This window comes from Macaca nemestrina, chromosome 11 (genome assembly GCF_043159975.1).
Source record: "Macaca nemestrina isolate mMacNem1 chromosome 11, mMacNem.hap1, whole genome shotgun sequence".
Taxonomy (NCBI): Eukaryota; Metazoa; Chordata; class Mammalia; order Primates; family Cercopithecidae; genus Macaca; species Macaca nemestrina.
Genome location: NC_092135.1, coordinates 61,462,611 through 61,477,963, shown reverse-complemented (window position 1 = coordinate 61,477,963; position 15,353 = coordinate 61,462,611). Strand labels below are relative to the sequence as shown.

The following is a 15,353-nucleotide window of genomic DNA, read 5'->3' as shown; positions in this document are numbered from 1 at the left end:
TTTAGACATTAACAGTGAGGAATTAAATCACAAAATTATTGAGTGGGATGAGGCTATATTAAGTGTAAGAGCACAGGGAAATCTTGATTTCTAATTATGAATAACTTCTGAAGTTTAGGCAGTAGTAAAGGAACAATTTTGGATTTAGCAGCAATGACATAATTTCCTAAGCCTGCAGTGGTAGTGTCTTAAAAGGAGTGCGGTTTCTATTTTTTGCCCTCTGTATTCTAATTGTCTGCTTTGCCTTATTTAAAACATGAACAGAGTAAGTGCTTCCTTATGTTACACAATGACTGTTATTTGTTTCTGCACAAATAAAACTAAATATTGTATATCATTTGAACATATTGAAAAAATGATACATATGTTTATCATAATGCTTGCTATTTTATCAAACACTCTCAGAAACAAGCAGCATAAAAGTCTCATCATTTCTGTTTCACCCTATTAATACGGTTTTACAACATAGATTTTTACTGATCATAAGACCATATTATTTTCAATTGAGTGCTATTAAATTGTAATAATTGGAAATTATCCAAGAATTAAATGTTCATGCTCTATTTTTTTCAAACACATTTAAAATACTTTTTTTAGTCTCTTTTCTTACCTACTCGTCACAATTCCTGACCTCCCCAACATGCACATAACACACTTAATATTAAACCATCACTGAGATGCTACAGAACACTCTAAGAACACTACAGGATACGGAGCAAAAGGCCGTTTGCTACAACTGGAGATAGTAGAAGACAGCCACATAATGCTTACTCTCCAGGCTCATTCGATGTTAGCCTACTTTATGTCTGTCTCCTTTTTATATCCTTGGCCTAGGGCAGTGGTTCTCAAACTTCAACAATGCATAAAAATTACCTAGAGAGCTTGTTAAAACAAAGTTTCCTGGGCCTCACCCCCAGAGATCTTGATTCAATAGATAGAGTAGGATTCATATATTTACACTTCTCTCACATTCACAGATGAGGCCAAAGCTGTTGGTTTAAGGACCACTGGCAGAGGGGTGGAAAAGTTTTTGTTCCAACAGATCTCCAATTCCATGGGAAATTTCAGAAAATATCTGAGGCTGTGTCATCTTGGTCCTTCTCTCAGTGAGCTAAAAGTGACTTAGCTATAATATCACCTAAAACTTGAAAGTAAAGGGAAGCAGTACTGTATACATTATTTTAATTGAATCATTCTAAATCATTGTTAGAAATACCTTTTTAGCCCTAGACAATTTAAGTAAGCAGAAAGTTTTGGATTTCCAACTGGGTTTGCCTCTGAATGCTGTGCAACTCGATTTAAAACAAAGATCTTTACTAAATGTTGCTAAGCGACATAAAAGTGACTAAAAGCCAATGATATACTAAAAAGATAATGTCTACATATTTTAAAGCCTCTTTTTCCCCCTCAACCTTTGTCAAGTTCAGTCCATTTTTAACAAAAAATTTGCAAGTAAAAATAGTTATGAAACTATAGCATGCTAATGAAGTTACCATAATGATAATATTTATATTCATATTATAGTAAAATACTTTATTATATGATCATTTCACATGATACCTCGCCAAATAATTCTAATTATGCCAAAAGAAAGGTTTAAGACTTCATCTATATACAAGTCATATTAGGTAACTAAATATCTCTTAGTTCAATTTAATGCAGTGAGAATTTTAACTCACTTCTACTGACTCAAATCTTAGTTCAATTTAATGCATTCTACACAGTTCTATAAATAGGAAGTAATAAAGATATCATTCATAGGGGTTATCATGAGCCTTAGAAAATCGTTTTCACCAACTCTTACAAGCTAACATATTTTTACTCTATCTACAAGGATTCTGGTGAATGCTAGTTAACTGACTTAAAATTGAGCCTGATTATGAATTATTAATTAAGCAATACCTTACTATAATAGTTAAGTCTTTATTTTAAGTAGGTGATATTCAAGTCAACAGCCAAAATGACAAACTTTTCTTTCCTAACCATTGAAATTGAAAGGTTAAACTCTTCTTGACAGTAAGATTTACATTATCACCCAGTGCTGGTTACTTTCCCGACCAAAGCTGAACAGTTTCAATTGCCTGTTGTCTACTATTGTGGTTTGTAAAGTTGGAGAATCTATATCTGTACCATTTCATTTATTTTTAGAAAACATAATTCCTCTCTAATAAATAAAACTAGATGATCAGGTAATGGCCTCCTAAAAGATAGAATGCATACAATTAGGTGGGAATATTCTTGAAAATATTGGATGAGTCAACCCTATACTATCTAAAATCTCAAATGATCCAACATATATGTCAATGATACCAATTCTGGGAGGTGGATTCATCACATTCTTGACATTTTATATTTTACTTACTCTTCCTGGTGTTCTAGTAGGTTTTGAACTTTAAAGAAGGTTGAGAGAAATGGGGGAGGCAGAGTGAGGAAGGTCAGAGAGAACAGAACTAAATGGACTTCATCATTGAGTAAATGGTGTTTTATTTTTATTATGTAATTGGTCCAATATTTTTATTTTCCCTAAAGTCTAACCCATAAAAATGTGTAATAGCTTCAGAGTAGCAATGCGACGAGACTGCTTATTGTGACAATCAACAATATGAGAGGGCAGGTAAAAGAGGAGTAGTAGCTGAAATTAAATGCCCTTTTCAAATTCTTTGGTAAGTTCAATTCTGATGGGGATCTTCCAAGCTATTCTCTCCTATCTACAGAATTCCAAAGAGTTTAGTTATATGTCAGTGATATTTGAACAAAATTTTAAGGTCTTTGAAATGGTAAATCCAGTAAACAAATGTTTTCAGTTCGGGATCCACAATTTTAAGGCTAAGTTTTATTATTTATAGATATCCCATCTCAGTAAATGAAAGACTACTTATTTTGATATCAGAAAGTCAAACAAAAATTAACAAACCAGTAAAAAGAAAAATACATAGGTGGCAAGGTGCTGTGTCTCATGCCTGTAATCACAACGCTTTGGGTGACTGAGGCGAGTGGATTGCTTGAGCCAAGGAGTTTGAGATCAGCCTGGGCAACAAGGCGAAATCCCATCTCTACAAAAAATACAAAAATTCACTGGATATGGTGGCGCTTGCCTGTAGTCCCAGCTACTTAGGAGGCAGAGGTGAAAAGATCACCTGAGCCCGGGAAGTGGAGACTGCAGTGAGCAGTGATCACACTGCTGCACTCCAATTTGAGTGACTAGAGTGAAACCCTGTCTCAAAAGAAAAAAAATTAGGTAATATTCTTATTATTATAATGTCTCATGATGATACTAACATTAAAAATAGAATCTAATAAGTGATAAATTCCATGCTTGAAGATATGAAGAATACATTAGTAAGTATGGATCTTCCTATGTAACTAGACATACACACACACACACACACACACACACACACCACGAAGTAATGAATTTGAGTTTACATTACTTAAAAACATGTAACTTTCACAACTGAAAGTATTCTTATTAAGGAAAGAGGTTGAAGCAAAATGTCAGTTTTAAATCATCACAGGTATGTGATATATAAAAAGGTGAATATACGATGCCATATTTATAGTAATAAGAACAACAGTTACCATTTCCAGACATTTACTAGGGACTTGGCACAGTGCTAAGTGCTGTATTTCAATGAATCTTTTCAACAGCCCTGCCAAGTAAATGTTCATTTTGCAGAAGAGAAAGCTGAAGCTTAGCAATGTATCTAAAATGGAAGAGATAGTAAATGGTGAAGTAAGAATTTTAACTCAGTTCTACTGACTCAAAAGGCTGTATTTTTTTTTTTTTTTTTTTTTTTTTTTTTACCATGATACCATCTTTGCCTAAAGTCTCAGTTGACCAAATGTATGTGTCACAGTGACTAAACATGGAGACTACTGTTAGGCCCTGTTCAGAATCTATGACAGTTGTCTTTAAAAGATGAGAGTGACAAAATATACTGTATGGGCTGCCAGAATTTTTTGGACTTCAGGTTTGACCTATCAGACTGATACTCTTAGTCAAATTTTTATGGTTGTTTGATTTTTTTTTTCTTTTTCTGTAGTGAAAACAGTCTACATTTATTGGATGTACTCTCCTGGGCAGCGTGCCAATTTTACTTGCAATTATTCCCCACCATGTTCCTCATGAGTTAGGTACATTATTATCTCCATTTCCTAGAAGGAAGCAACTTAACAAAAAAACAATTCCATATTAAAGGTAAACAGGATATTATGTTCAGAAATCTGCATTACTGCCTTTGATTCTCTGATACATTCAACTAACTTGAGAGGTCAGTTGTTGTGGTTGTTTTCATTTTAGCAATGATGGGAGTTGGAGGGAGCACGAAGGGTCAGCAGAGTCAAAAAATATGTGTGATTCCCCTTTTAGTGTGTGTTAAGGCAGCGCAGTTAAAACTCGCCTCCAAAAAAGAGGAAAAGAAGAAAACCCTAATGGAAAATTTTAAGTCAATGGATTTAACCAAGTAGTCAGTGATGCAAAGAATCCTACCAGGAACAATTTGTTTCCTTTCAGCTAGAATCAGATATGACTTCAGCTGTATATTTCTTCTGGGAAATTGTAAAGATCTTTTCAAAACTTTTTATCTTTATCAGAATTTACACAATTTTTTCCAATAAGTATTTTAAGTAAAAAATAATAAGAAAAAATATACATTTAGAAAATATTGTTCTGATAGAAGAAAAACCTTGTACTGCCTTTCTAAATAATGCTGTACTACATTTCAAAGCTTAAAGAATAAATATGTCAAAATGAGTAGATTCGTTTCTAAGTTACAAATTCATATCTTATACTCACCTTTTCTCGGTCCCTATAAGGTGCTATTTTATGTTACTTTGCCCCACACTGATAGTTTTTGTAAACTAAGTCCTACTTCACTTACTTTTAAAGACAAATGTTTGCTTAGTGTCTACAAATGTGTGCTAACTGTAGTCCCTCAGACATTCATTAGTGTTTAGAGTTTGCACTTAAGGAGGACAATGGCATTGTAAATGAAAATGACCAGTAGCCAAAGGGAACATATAATTGTTTGTAATTAAACAAAAGTGTTGCTGAGTTAATCGGATTCGCATTTGAATATACTTTAAAGCATTGCTGCCTTGTCAAAATGAAGACTTCAGTTTTCTGTCTCTTTGGAATTTTTTTTAATTGGTAATGAAAACTAAGCAAATTATACCACTGAGATTCTTTAACCCACTTAAGTACAATAAATAAGCTGAGTATGTTTTGATCAAAGTTTTCACTGGAATCTCCTTTTAACTTTTCACCAGTTTCATAATTAACAGTTTGTACAGGCATTAGCCTATTTACAGCGTTTGCTCTGCAATGCCCTGTACTGTTGCTCTCATCTTTCTGAATTACAACACAAGCATACTGAAATGTTACATGCTTCCCTTGGTAACTGAATCATTCATTTGAAACACCATTGGCTTGCTATAATTCTTATGGGGGAAAGAGTTTTTTGTTGAATTTTTTGTTTAATTAAAAGTGAGTCCAAATTAAACAAAAGAACTTGAAATGTTGGCTGCCTTGCCAAAATAAAGGAACTGATATAATTTTGTAGCAAATCATATTTCTGGAACCTGTAGAACATGACTCAGTTTGAGTGGACTGTCTCAGTTTTTCTAAATGTAAAAGACTTAGGTTTTCTCTGAAAAAGAAAAAAAAGAAGGCACAGCGATAAGAGAATCTAAAGTTATGTCAAACAAATTACGTTTTAGTTATTAATGGCTAGTTTGTAAATATCAAAGATCCACTTATTGTAGTGCTTGGAGCTGCATTTGCATGCTGATGAAATGCAAGTGGATGGCTGTGAACTATAGGGTTATCTCTAGTGCAGCAGTGGGGAGCTCCAGAATCAGACAGTTGAGCATCTGACCGACTCAAGAGTCCAAGCTGCAGACCTCTTCTATTCACTTTCTTTACAACAATTAAAATATGCAAAGTGATAATTTTCCTTAAGTAGCCTTAAATGTGCGATCTATTTAAATGTGAAGAAAATTGCCTGAAGCTTCTGGTGTGAGGGACAAAAAAGAATAAATTATGCAAATAGCAGAAAAGGACTCTACCACTTGAACGCCTAATTTTCCTGTAATAAGCATACTGTTTCATTTAATTTTTTGCCTCTTATTAAAAGTGACAGTTCTTTTGCACTGTCTGATGGTTATATCTGACACAAGCTAGGGAAATGACTGCTAGACTAAATGCTAAAGCATTTTGGTAGCTTTTTTAGATGATGGTTACATTCACAAAGTAATTATGCACTGAAGAGTAGAGAAATAAGGTTTAATTACACAGTAATCGCTTCTGATGGACACGGCAGAAGTGTGAACACCGCCAGACTGCAATCCATCAATGACAAACCCCTGGCCACTTTTAATTCCTCCTCATTTGCATCATAACCTCCGCACCAAGTTGCACAAATGCTGTTAAATGTTAATAGGAGCTGTCTCTCCACTCAAAATGAATGCTTAAGCTGTTTCATTTTTTTTTCTCCTCCACCTCAGACCTTCAAAACCAGCTCCTCTCTGAGAGCAGGCATTAAGCACAGAGCATGGTGCGTGGTCACTGTTGTGCTAATTGGGAGCAACACTTAAAGTTTTATCTCTCAAGCGCTAATAATGCACACTGCTGACAAACCAGTGAATAAGTAATGTACTTGGAGGAGGGGGGAAAAGAAAGGCATGCCTAGAATGAAAAATGCAGTTGGGACCGTTGTTCAGTGACTAGCTATTTGATTAGGCCCTGTAGTCATATTTAATCCAGATCCTTAGGGAACATAGACAAAATTACATCTTCATCTCATCAAACATTCAGCCATATTTAAGCATTCAGCTGATCAAGCTTTTATTGTTTCTCTTGCAGCAATATGGAGACAATGTTGTCCTGCACTCTTCATTCCAGAAGCTAATGGAGGAAAGGCCCTATGAGCTGTGGGCTGGCTTTATAGGCCCCACTGTACTTGAGGGAATTCCAGTAGCGAAGGAATAAAATCATTTTAGTCACTATGCACTAATGTTTCAGCTGGTAAAACCTCTAGCCTTCAGTTCTATTTGTACAGTCTTTAATAGTCAACCTCACTTTTCTTATTTTGAAAAAAATATTCTTCCCTCTACCTTGTCTTTAAACCCAGTCTATTTCCTGGGACAGGTCTACATCATTAAACTGCAGATGGTTCTTTTTCTATTAAGCAGCAGGTATCATTCTTGTCCTGACAGGAGGAGGCTCCACCTGCTGCAGGTCCACCAATACTTCCAGCTGACTGCTTTGCAGAACAGGAAAGGTAATTTGTAAGCAGTATGCTAAGTTTAACAGTAGACTGTAAGAAGTGACAAAAGAGCCATTTTCTGCATGAAGATTGAGAATTATCAACACCTTTCGGTGCATAATAGTTAAGCCTTTATCACTTGAAGAGCTGCTGATAAGGTTAAGAACACTAGACAAACTGCTCATTAGTGGAAAGGTTTGCCTTTTACATTAAAGACCGCTGGATACTGGAGTTCCTCCAGTGAGCAATACATCCCTGGCATTTGAAAAGAATGAGCTGATCCGTGTACATAAATGAATATGGAAAAGAAGACCTGGTATGTTCTAACGATATTAGTGAGGTTTTTCTTAAGCTTAGAGAGTGATAAACCTGTTAAGTGCGTTCAAAAGCTGGGTGATCTGGTAGGTAAGGCCCTAGATTAGAAATCATAAGACCTAAACTCTTCTGCGTTTTCCAACGGACAAGGACAAGCTGTGTGACCTTGGGTAAGTAATTTACATTTCCTAAAAATGAAAATACATTATAAGATGATTCAAATATGGAATATCAGGATTCATTAGGTTGGATCAATAAATAATATAAATCTAGGCCGGGCGCGGTGGCTCACGCTTGTAATCCCAACACTTTGGGAGGCCGAGGCAGGCGATCACCTAAGTTCAGGGGTTTGAGACCAGCCTGGCCAACATCCATTTCTACTAAAGTTGCAAAAATTAGCCTGGCGTGGTGGCATGTGCCTGTAGTTCCAGCTACTCAGAAGGCTGAGGCAGGAGAATGGCTTGAACCTGGGAGGCAGAGGTTGCAGTGAGCCAAGATTATACCACTGCACTCCAGCCTGGGTAACAGACTGAGACTCCATCTCAAAAAAATAAATAAAATAAAATAAATAAATAATATAAATCAGTTACAAATATCCCATATACTACTGTATTGATAATAAATATGGTGACAGAGGATTATTTAGGACCCAGTCATTCATTTTATTCTGGTGAGTTGGATTAGGAATTATTAATTGGAATTTATGCTATTCATTTTGAGATTCCTTGTATAACCAGAGGAATAAGATTGGTATTTCTAGATACCTGTTATATAGGTTTCATATAAATGAGAAATGGTAAGGATAACTTCCTTGGGGGTTATTTACACTTTGGGGCACTTACACTTTAAGCCTCTGAGTTCCCATATAAAGTAATTTTAACTCTATTTTAAAGATGAAGAAATGGAAGCTCAGAGTTGACATAAATTGCACTAGGATGCATATGTTTGAGTAGCTACAATAGGGTTTGAATTCAGGTCTATCTGATTTTAAAGCCTGCATGTTTAACCATGTTTTGGGATTGAGTTCCATTTATATAGAGAATAGCAATGCAAACTGAGTCTGTTTCTGTTTCCATCTCTCTCTAGCTGTATGACTTTAGTCCTATTCATCAATCTTTCTTTTGCCTACTTAACATGTTTGTAAAATCCCATAAGGGAGTGCAAGGCTTAACTTCTATCACATTAGAAACAGCTCAGCCTACTGATGATATCAGGCCAATACTGAGGAGCTATCCTTTAAAAAATATATGGCTTTTGACTTAATTTGTTGAGATTAAGCATAACATGTAAAATCTGTGTACCCATCTGTAAAAATCTCGGGTACATCAATGGTGATGTTCTTGCCATCTCCCAATGAAATATATTGTGAACAATATTCTGTTCAACATACGTGTACCTACAAGTCACCCCAAGTATGCTTGTGCACAATTGAGGTAAAGTGTGCTGACCTGAAGCAAAATTGCATTGGTGCTGACAACCACATTTTTGGAACCTTTTTTTCTTCTTTAGTAGCAGTTTTCCCTGCTCAGGGATAAAGGTAAGCCAAACAGGAAAAAAAAAAAAAAAAAAAAAAAGTCCAAGAGCATTCAGCACCAGTTCCTCATTGCTAGATCAGGTTAAAGAAGGAAGAGATGAAATAAAGATTTACAGAGATTTCCAGAAAGCCCTGATGAAGGAAGAGGGTGTGCAATTTTAGGCACTTCTGAGATATGTCAAGATACTTTAGCCAGTCTCAGACATAAAGCCTTTCCTGTATGAATAAGCACAAGTCCCCATCCCAGCTGGTCTCTACCCCAGCAATCCATGTTTCAGAATCTATCAACAATAATCAAGTAATCAAGGTATTTTATTTTCCCTTGAACTGCAACTACAATAGACTCACAAGTTCATTTCTTCCCTCTTAAGTGACAATTGTGCTGTCAGCCTCTGGGTTAACCATTTATAGATTTGTTTCACAGAGACTTTGCATGGTCATGTAATTAATGCGATTATAATTTCTTGTCCAATGTCTATCTCCACCAGACTATAAGCTGCTTTAAGTCAATCTGTCTTGTATAGCCCTGTATTCCCAGTGCACAGCACAGTACCTTGAGCTCTTGAGGACACAGAAGCCATAAACAATCTTTCTAAGAAGGTGGTGGCAAGCAAAAGCAGGAAAATACTAAAGGATTTCTTAGTAAATTCCAACAGTGAAAAGAATGAGAAAGGGAAAGATATATGAAGATGCACTCAAAACCTGAGCTCTAATGATTTTAGGAAATCAGTGATAGAGAAAACTCTGGCTTTGGGTAACTCACATCTAAGTCTCTTGTTTTTGTAACCATAATGAATTGTAGTGCAACTTGTGAGTTTTGAGGTCTGACCTCTACATTGTAGGGTTAAAACTAGTTTAGACATGAAAAGGTTAAAAAAGAAGATGAAAACCATAAAAGTACACAGTAAAAATTAAATTATTTATTTACTGTTTTTAATATAAATGAGTAACCACTCATGCCTAAAACAGCATACAGCAACAAACTTGGGAACCATGTCATTGTGTGTTAGATTAATTTTGAGGTTTCTTTTTTTTAATACAAGACACAATTTTATATATTCTGTTGCATATGTAGTATAATCATCCACACACATCTTCAAACTAGATATAAAATTAAGGGTAAGTTCATATTCATGATTCCTAATTATAATGGAAAACAATTTGAATATAAGATAAATATTATTATCAATCTATAATATGGAGGCAATTTCTAGAAACTGCATGCTATATGATAAAAGTATGCTATGAATTAATCTATAAGTTATATTAATTCTATTCTTTTATACCAGCATCATAAAACTTCCAGTGTACTTAGAAATCCCTGAATCAAATGCACTGTACAAGTAGAAGGTGGTGCACATATTATTAACCTTTCTGTGCTTGTTTCCTCGTCTGTAATATGGGGTTAATGATATTTCTGTACCTCACGAGAATGTTGTGTGAATTAATGTTTGTAAAGCCCTTTAAGATCCACGGATGAAAGATGCCATAAACGTCCAAAGGTGATAATATTATAGTTATTGAAATTGGAAACACCAATAATGCTGAGAACTGAATATATATTTGGTTGCAAGGCACCCAGTATGTTATGAATCCACAAGCACTTACAGAAGCTTACTGCTTCAAAATTAATGTTTTGATATATATAGAATAAGTCCTAAAGAGATACTACATATATGGTATAAACCAAATCAATGTAATTTGTTCATAACTGGCAAAAACACAGAGCCCACATTATTTCTATGTTCTTTTATAGAAAGTGGTGCAGTAGAATATACTGGATCCATACTTAAAATTATATAATGTCAGAATGGTCTATTTAGAAAGAGAGTCAATAAATAACATGTTAAAAATGCTAACACGATCTAAGGAAATTTTCACTTGTCCTCCTCTTATTACTGCTGTATTTTTTTCATTTACATTTTGAGTCCACTTGAATAGTTTATAACTATTAAGTACAAAATATCTAATAGCAATCTTTTTGAAAATGAAAAGTAATACAAAGTATCATTTGTTACTGTTTGTCTGAACAAATATTTATGTGACTATTAAATACTTTTGTAAAATTTTAAAAAGACATTTTATTTATGCACTATAATACAAAAAGGAGAAGAAAAGTTTTCCAATACTGTAGCCTTTATTTATGTATTTATTAATGCATTTATTTATTTATTTGTTGAAACTGAGTCTCACTCTGTCACCCAGGCTGGACTGCAATGGCATGATCTCAGCTCACTGCAACTTCCACCTCCTGAGTTCAAGCGGTTCTCCTGCCTCAGCCTCCCAAGTAGCTGGGATTACAGGAGCCCATCACCACGCCCAGCTAATTTTTGTATTTGTAGTAGAGTTGGGGGTTTCACCATATTGGCCCGGCTGGTCTCGAACTCCTGACCTTGTGATTCACTGGCCTTGGCCTCCCAAAGTGCTGGGATTACAGGCATGAGCCATGGCGCCCGGCCTGTAGCCATAATTTAAAAATATTCAAGCATCTCATGAGACATAAGATGTGATGTTTATCTATCATTCATTAACAATTCATCATTCACTTATTAATAGTGTTTATTTTTGCTGCACATAATACAGTAATTTTAAAACACAACTTGTAAGAGTATATGTAAGTACGTATATGTTTGCATATGGAGCAAACCGTATAGAACGTGAAAACCATTGCATTACCAAATTGTACAATAATTACCTCCAGGAAGTGGTTTGGGGATTGAGAGAAGGGCAAGAGCTTTTTTTTTTTTTTTTTTTTTTTTTGAGACAGTGTCTCAGTCTGTCTCCCATGTCTTGCAGGCTGGAATGCAGTGGCATGATCACAGCTTGCTGCAGCCTCGACCTCCTGGGACCCTAGCAGTTCTCCCACCTCAGCCTCTTGAGTAGCTGGGACCACAAGCCCAAGCCACAACACCCACACTCGGCTAATTTTTTAAATTTTTTGTAGAGACGTGGTCTCACTACGTTGCTCAGGCTGGTTTTGAACTCCTGGGCTCAAGTGATCCTCCCACTTCAATCTTATAGGTGTGAACCACTGCACCCAGCTTTTATTTTTTATTTTACACAATTCTATATTGATTGGTTTTGTTACAAAAAGCATGTGTAACTTTCTCATTTTTAATTTTTCATTTTATTTTATTTTATTATTATTATTATTGTTGTTATTTTTATTTATTTATTTTTTTTTTGAGGCGGAGTCTTGCTCTGTGTCCCAGGCTGGAGTGCAGTGACGCGATCTCGGCTCACTGCAAGCTCCGCCTCCCTCCCGGGTCCACACCATTCTCCTGCCTCAGCCTCCCGAGTAGCTGGGACTACAGGCCCCTGCCACCACTCCCGGCTAATGTTTTTGTATTTTTTTAGTAGAGATGGAGTTTCACCGTGTTAGCCAGAATGGGCTTGATCTCCTGACCTCGTGATCCACGGGCCTCGGACTCCCAAAGTGCTGGGATTACAGGCGTGAGCCACCACTCCCGGCCGGCGTTCTCATTTTTAAATGCCACGAAATGAAAAATAGGTTTTAAAGACTAAAAAATAAAGATGAAGATTGATGAGATAAAAACTAAAATTGAAGTTAGAATTTAAATAACATACTGAATTTATTGTCACTGAAACGGAGATCAAATAGTTAAAGGGAGGATTCATTACCCTTGATTATAAGTTAGGAAAATTAACATTCACATGTGTTTTTGTTTTTTTAAGGCACATCTTAGAGATTTTCTTAGATTTAATTAGAAGGAATGCAGTTTTGTCTTTTAATCCATTGAAGCACAATTTTCAACTAAGTAGAGAAAAGGTTAACTTCAAATGATAGTGGCAAACCAGTCAAGGAAAAACAAGAGTTCACAATTAAGTCAAGGAGTCAAACAAATGTTATATTTAGAAAGTCAAGAGCTTTGTTTTGGCTGCTTTAGAGGTTTTCCCCAATTTATGGGAGGTTCAAGGTTACCAAGCTCGGCGTCCAGAGCTCAAAGTCATTCAAGAGTTTATTCAATATTCAAGTTCAAAGATTTAACTGTGTATTACAAAAGAAAATTTGAAACCTGGGACTACCGACTTTTTAAGAGAATAAGTAAATGATAGTAAAAGGTCGCATGGACCAGCATATTTCTAGACAGCTAATAAGCGAAGAAAGCTATATTTAGAAGTTTAAAATCAAGGAGCACTAAAACATGTTTAATGTCTTATCAAAAATTATGTTTTTATATGTGTATCTATAAATAAGATACTTACTAGAAAATGTGAATAATAGGTAAATAGAATTGAGATATTGTGTGACCTGAATTCCATTTATTCTACTCTAATAACAGTTCTTGTATAACTTTGTTTCATCTCTGCTCTTGACTTTTTGACTTTGTCATACTGTTTTCTTTTACTTACAAACTCCTTGGTTAATATTTGGAAAGACTATGGTACTCAGAGCAAGTACAGTCGAAATGCAAAAAGCCAGTGGTATTTTATTTAACCTTTTATTTTGACTAGTTACATAAATATATTAACTTCTTAATTTCCTTAGAACCTTCCGAAATCCCTCTTAGATGGGTGAATAATATTATGTGTCAATGTCGTGACTGATTTCCAACAGAATGTGGTGGATTGTAATGAAGAGATCAGTGCCTTTCACAGTGTCTAGCAAATAGTCAATGGCTAATAAACATTAATGAATGAATGAACTGCTTAGGTAGACATTGTGCTCCTAATGAAATTATTTAGTTGGTTTACCCATATGAAGCAAGATGTAGAAAAATATTAACTCCTCTGATATATACTGCTTTCCACTTAAGTTACCCTCTTATCTTTTCCCTTGTTTTTATTAACAAATTTATTTAAATTTCATTATGTAGAAAAAATTATTACAATCATCCCGTCATCCCCTGAACTTCTGAGGACATGAAAAACAGTAAATGCCAAACATAGATCTAATTACTCTTTTTCCATTTCTTCACTAGCTCCTCTTTCTCTTTCAACCCCTCATTTGGTTATTCTTTCAGGTTCTAGTGAAAATTTTCATTCATTCTGTTTCTAGCATCTACATCCTCTCCTAGTGACTCCAAATTTATATTTCCAATCTCAAATATTCAACTGAGTGATATACATTCTTATTAATCTGTTGTTTGTTCATCCATTTGTTTAAAAATTATTTTTTAAGATTCAGCCTTGCCCCCCTCAACACATCAGCCAAATTAAGCCTGTTAAAACAAGTCAAATCATGGCAGTCCCCTAGTCAAAACCCTCTAATGATGCTCCATTTTACTTTGCATCATTACAGTAATCTACAAGGCCTTATATTATCCTCCTCACTTTTAAATTCCAGGTCTCATCTACTATTACTCCCCCTTTACTCCTTCTGCTCAACTGCCTTGCTACTCTACAAACATACAAGATGCCGTCCTATTTAAGAACCTTTACACTGGCAGTCTTCTCCGGGAACACTCACCTACATGGCTTGATCCTTCACCTCCTCCCAGCCTTTGCATAAATGATACCTTCTTGGCATAACTTCACCTGTTCATCACCTTTACAATGATGCCGTCCCCTCAAGTACTCCTCATCTTCTTCTGTGCCTCTTTTGTCTTCATTGCACCAATCACCCTGTAACATAAAGTTTGGCAAACAATGGCCCATGGGCTAAATTCAACCTGCCACTTATTTTTGTAAGGTTTTATTGGAACACAACCTAGGGCATTTTTTAATGTATTCTCTATGGCTTGTTTTGTGTTGCAATGACAGAGTTGAATAGTTAAAACAAAAAACACGTGACTCACAAAACTTCAATATATATGTACTATATGCTCCTTAACAAAATCTGCCAAAATCTGATCTAACATATCAAAGAGCAGGCAAGGATTTTATTTTTATTTTTTAATATTTTTTGCTATATCTGTGATGCCTATAACAGCGCTCAACATACAGTAGTTGTATGGTAAATATTTGCAAATAAATTAATGAATCTCCTAATATGTGTCAAGTACTGGGCAAGGCCCTGAACATGCAGAGGTTTTATTTTCCCTGTATTTTTCTCAGAATCCTACCAAATTTTTTTGTTCAATTTGTTTTCCCTAAATCTAATAAAACAAAATAAAAATCCAGTAAAAGCTATTTCACATCTTCTCACTCTTTAAACCTCCAACACACCTGGCTCACCATGCCCAGTTAGGACAGACAAGGTTTCACTACGTTTCCCCAGTTGGTCTCAAACTCCAGAGCTCAAGCAGTTCACTTGCTTCAGCCTCCCAAAGAGCTGG

General features: G+C 35.4%; 1 protein-coding gene across 3 annotated transcripts in view; it reads left to right on the top strand.

Moving 5' to 3' along the window:
- LOC105483329 (fidgetin, microtubule severing factor) overlaps positions 1-3,715 on the top strand; it is a 140,882-nt gene extending 137,167 nt beyond the window's left edge. For all 3 annotated transcript variants that reach the window (XM_011744159.3, XM_071072863.1, XM_011744158.3), the window contains one exon: positions 1-3,715. This exon is cut by the window's left edge and continues 11,257 nt beyond it. The gene's annotated coding sequence lies outside the window, so the exon portion shown is untranslated.
- The last annotated feature ends 11,638 nt before the right edge of the window (positions 3,716-15,353 follow it).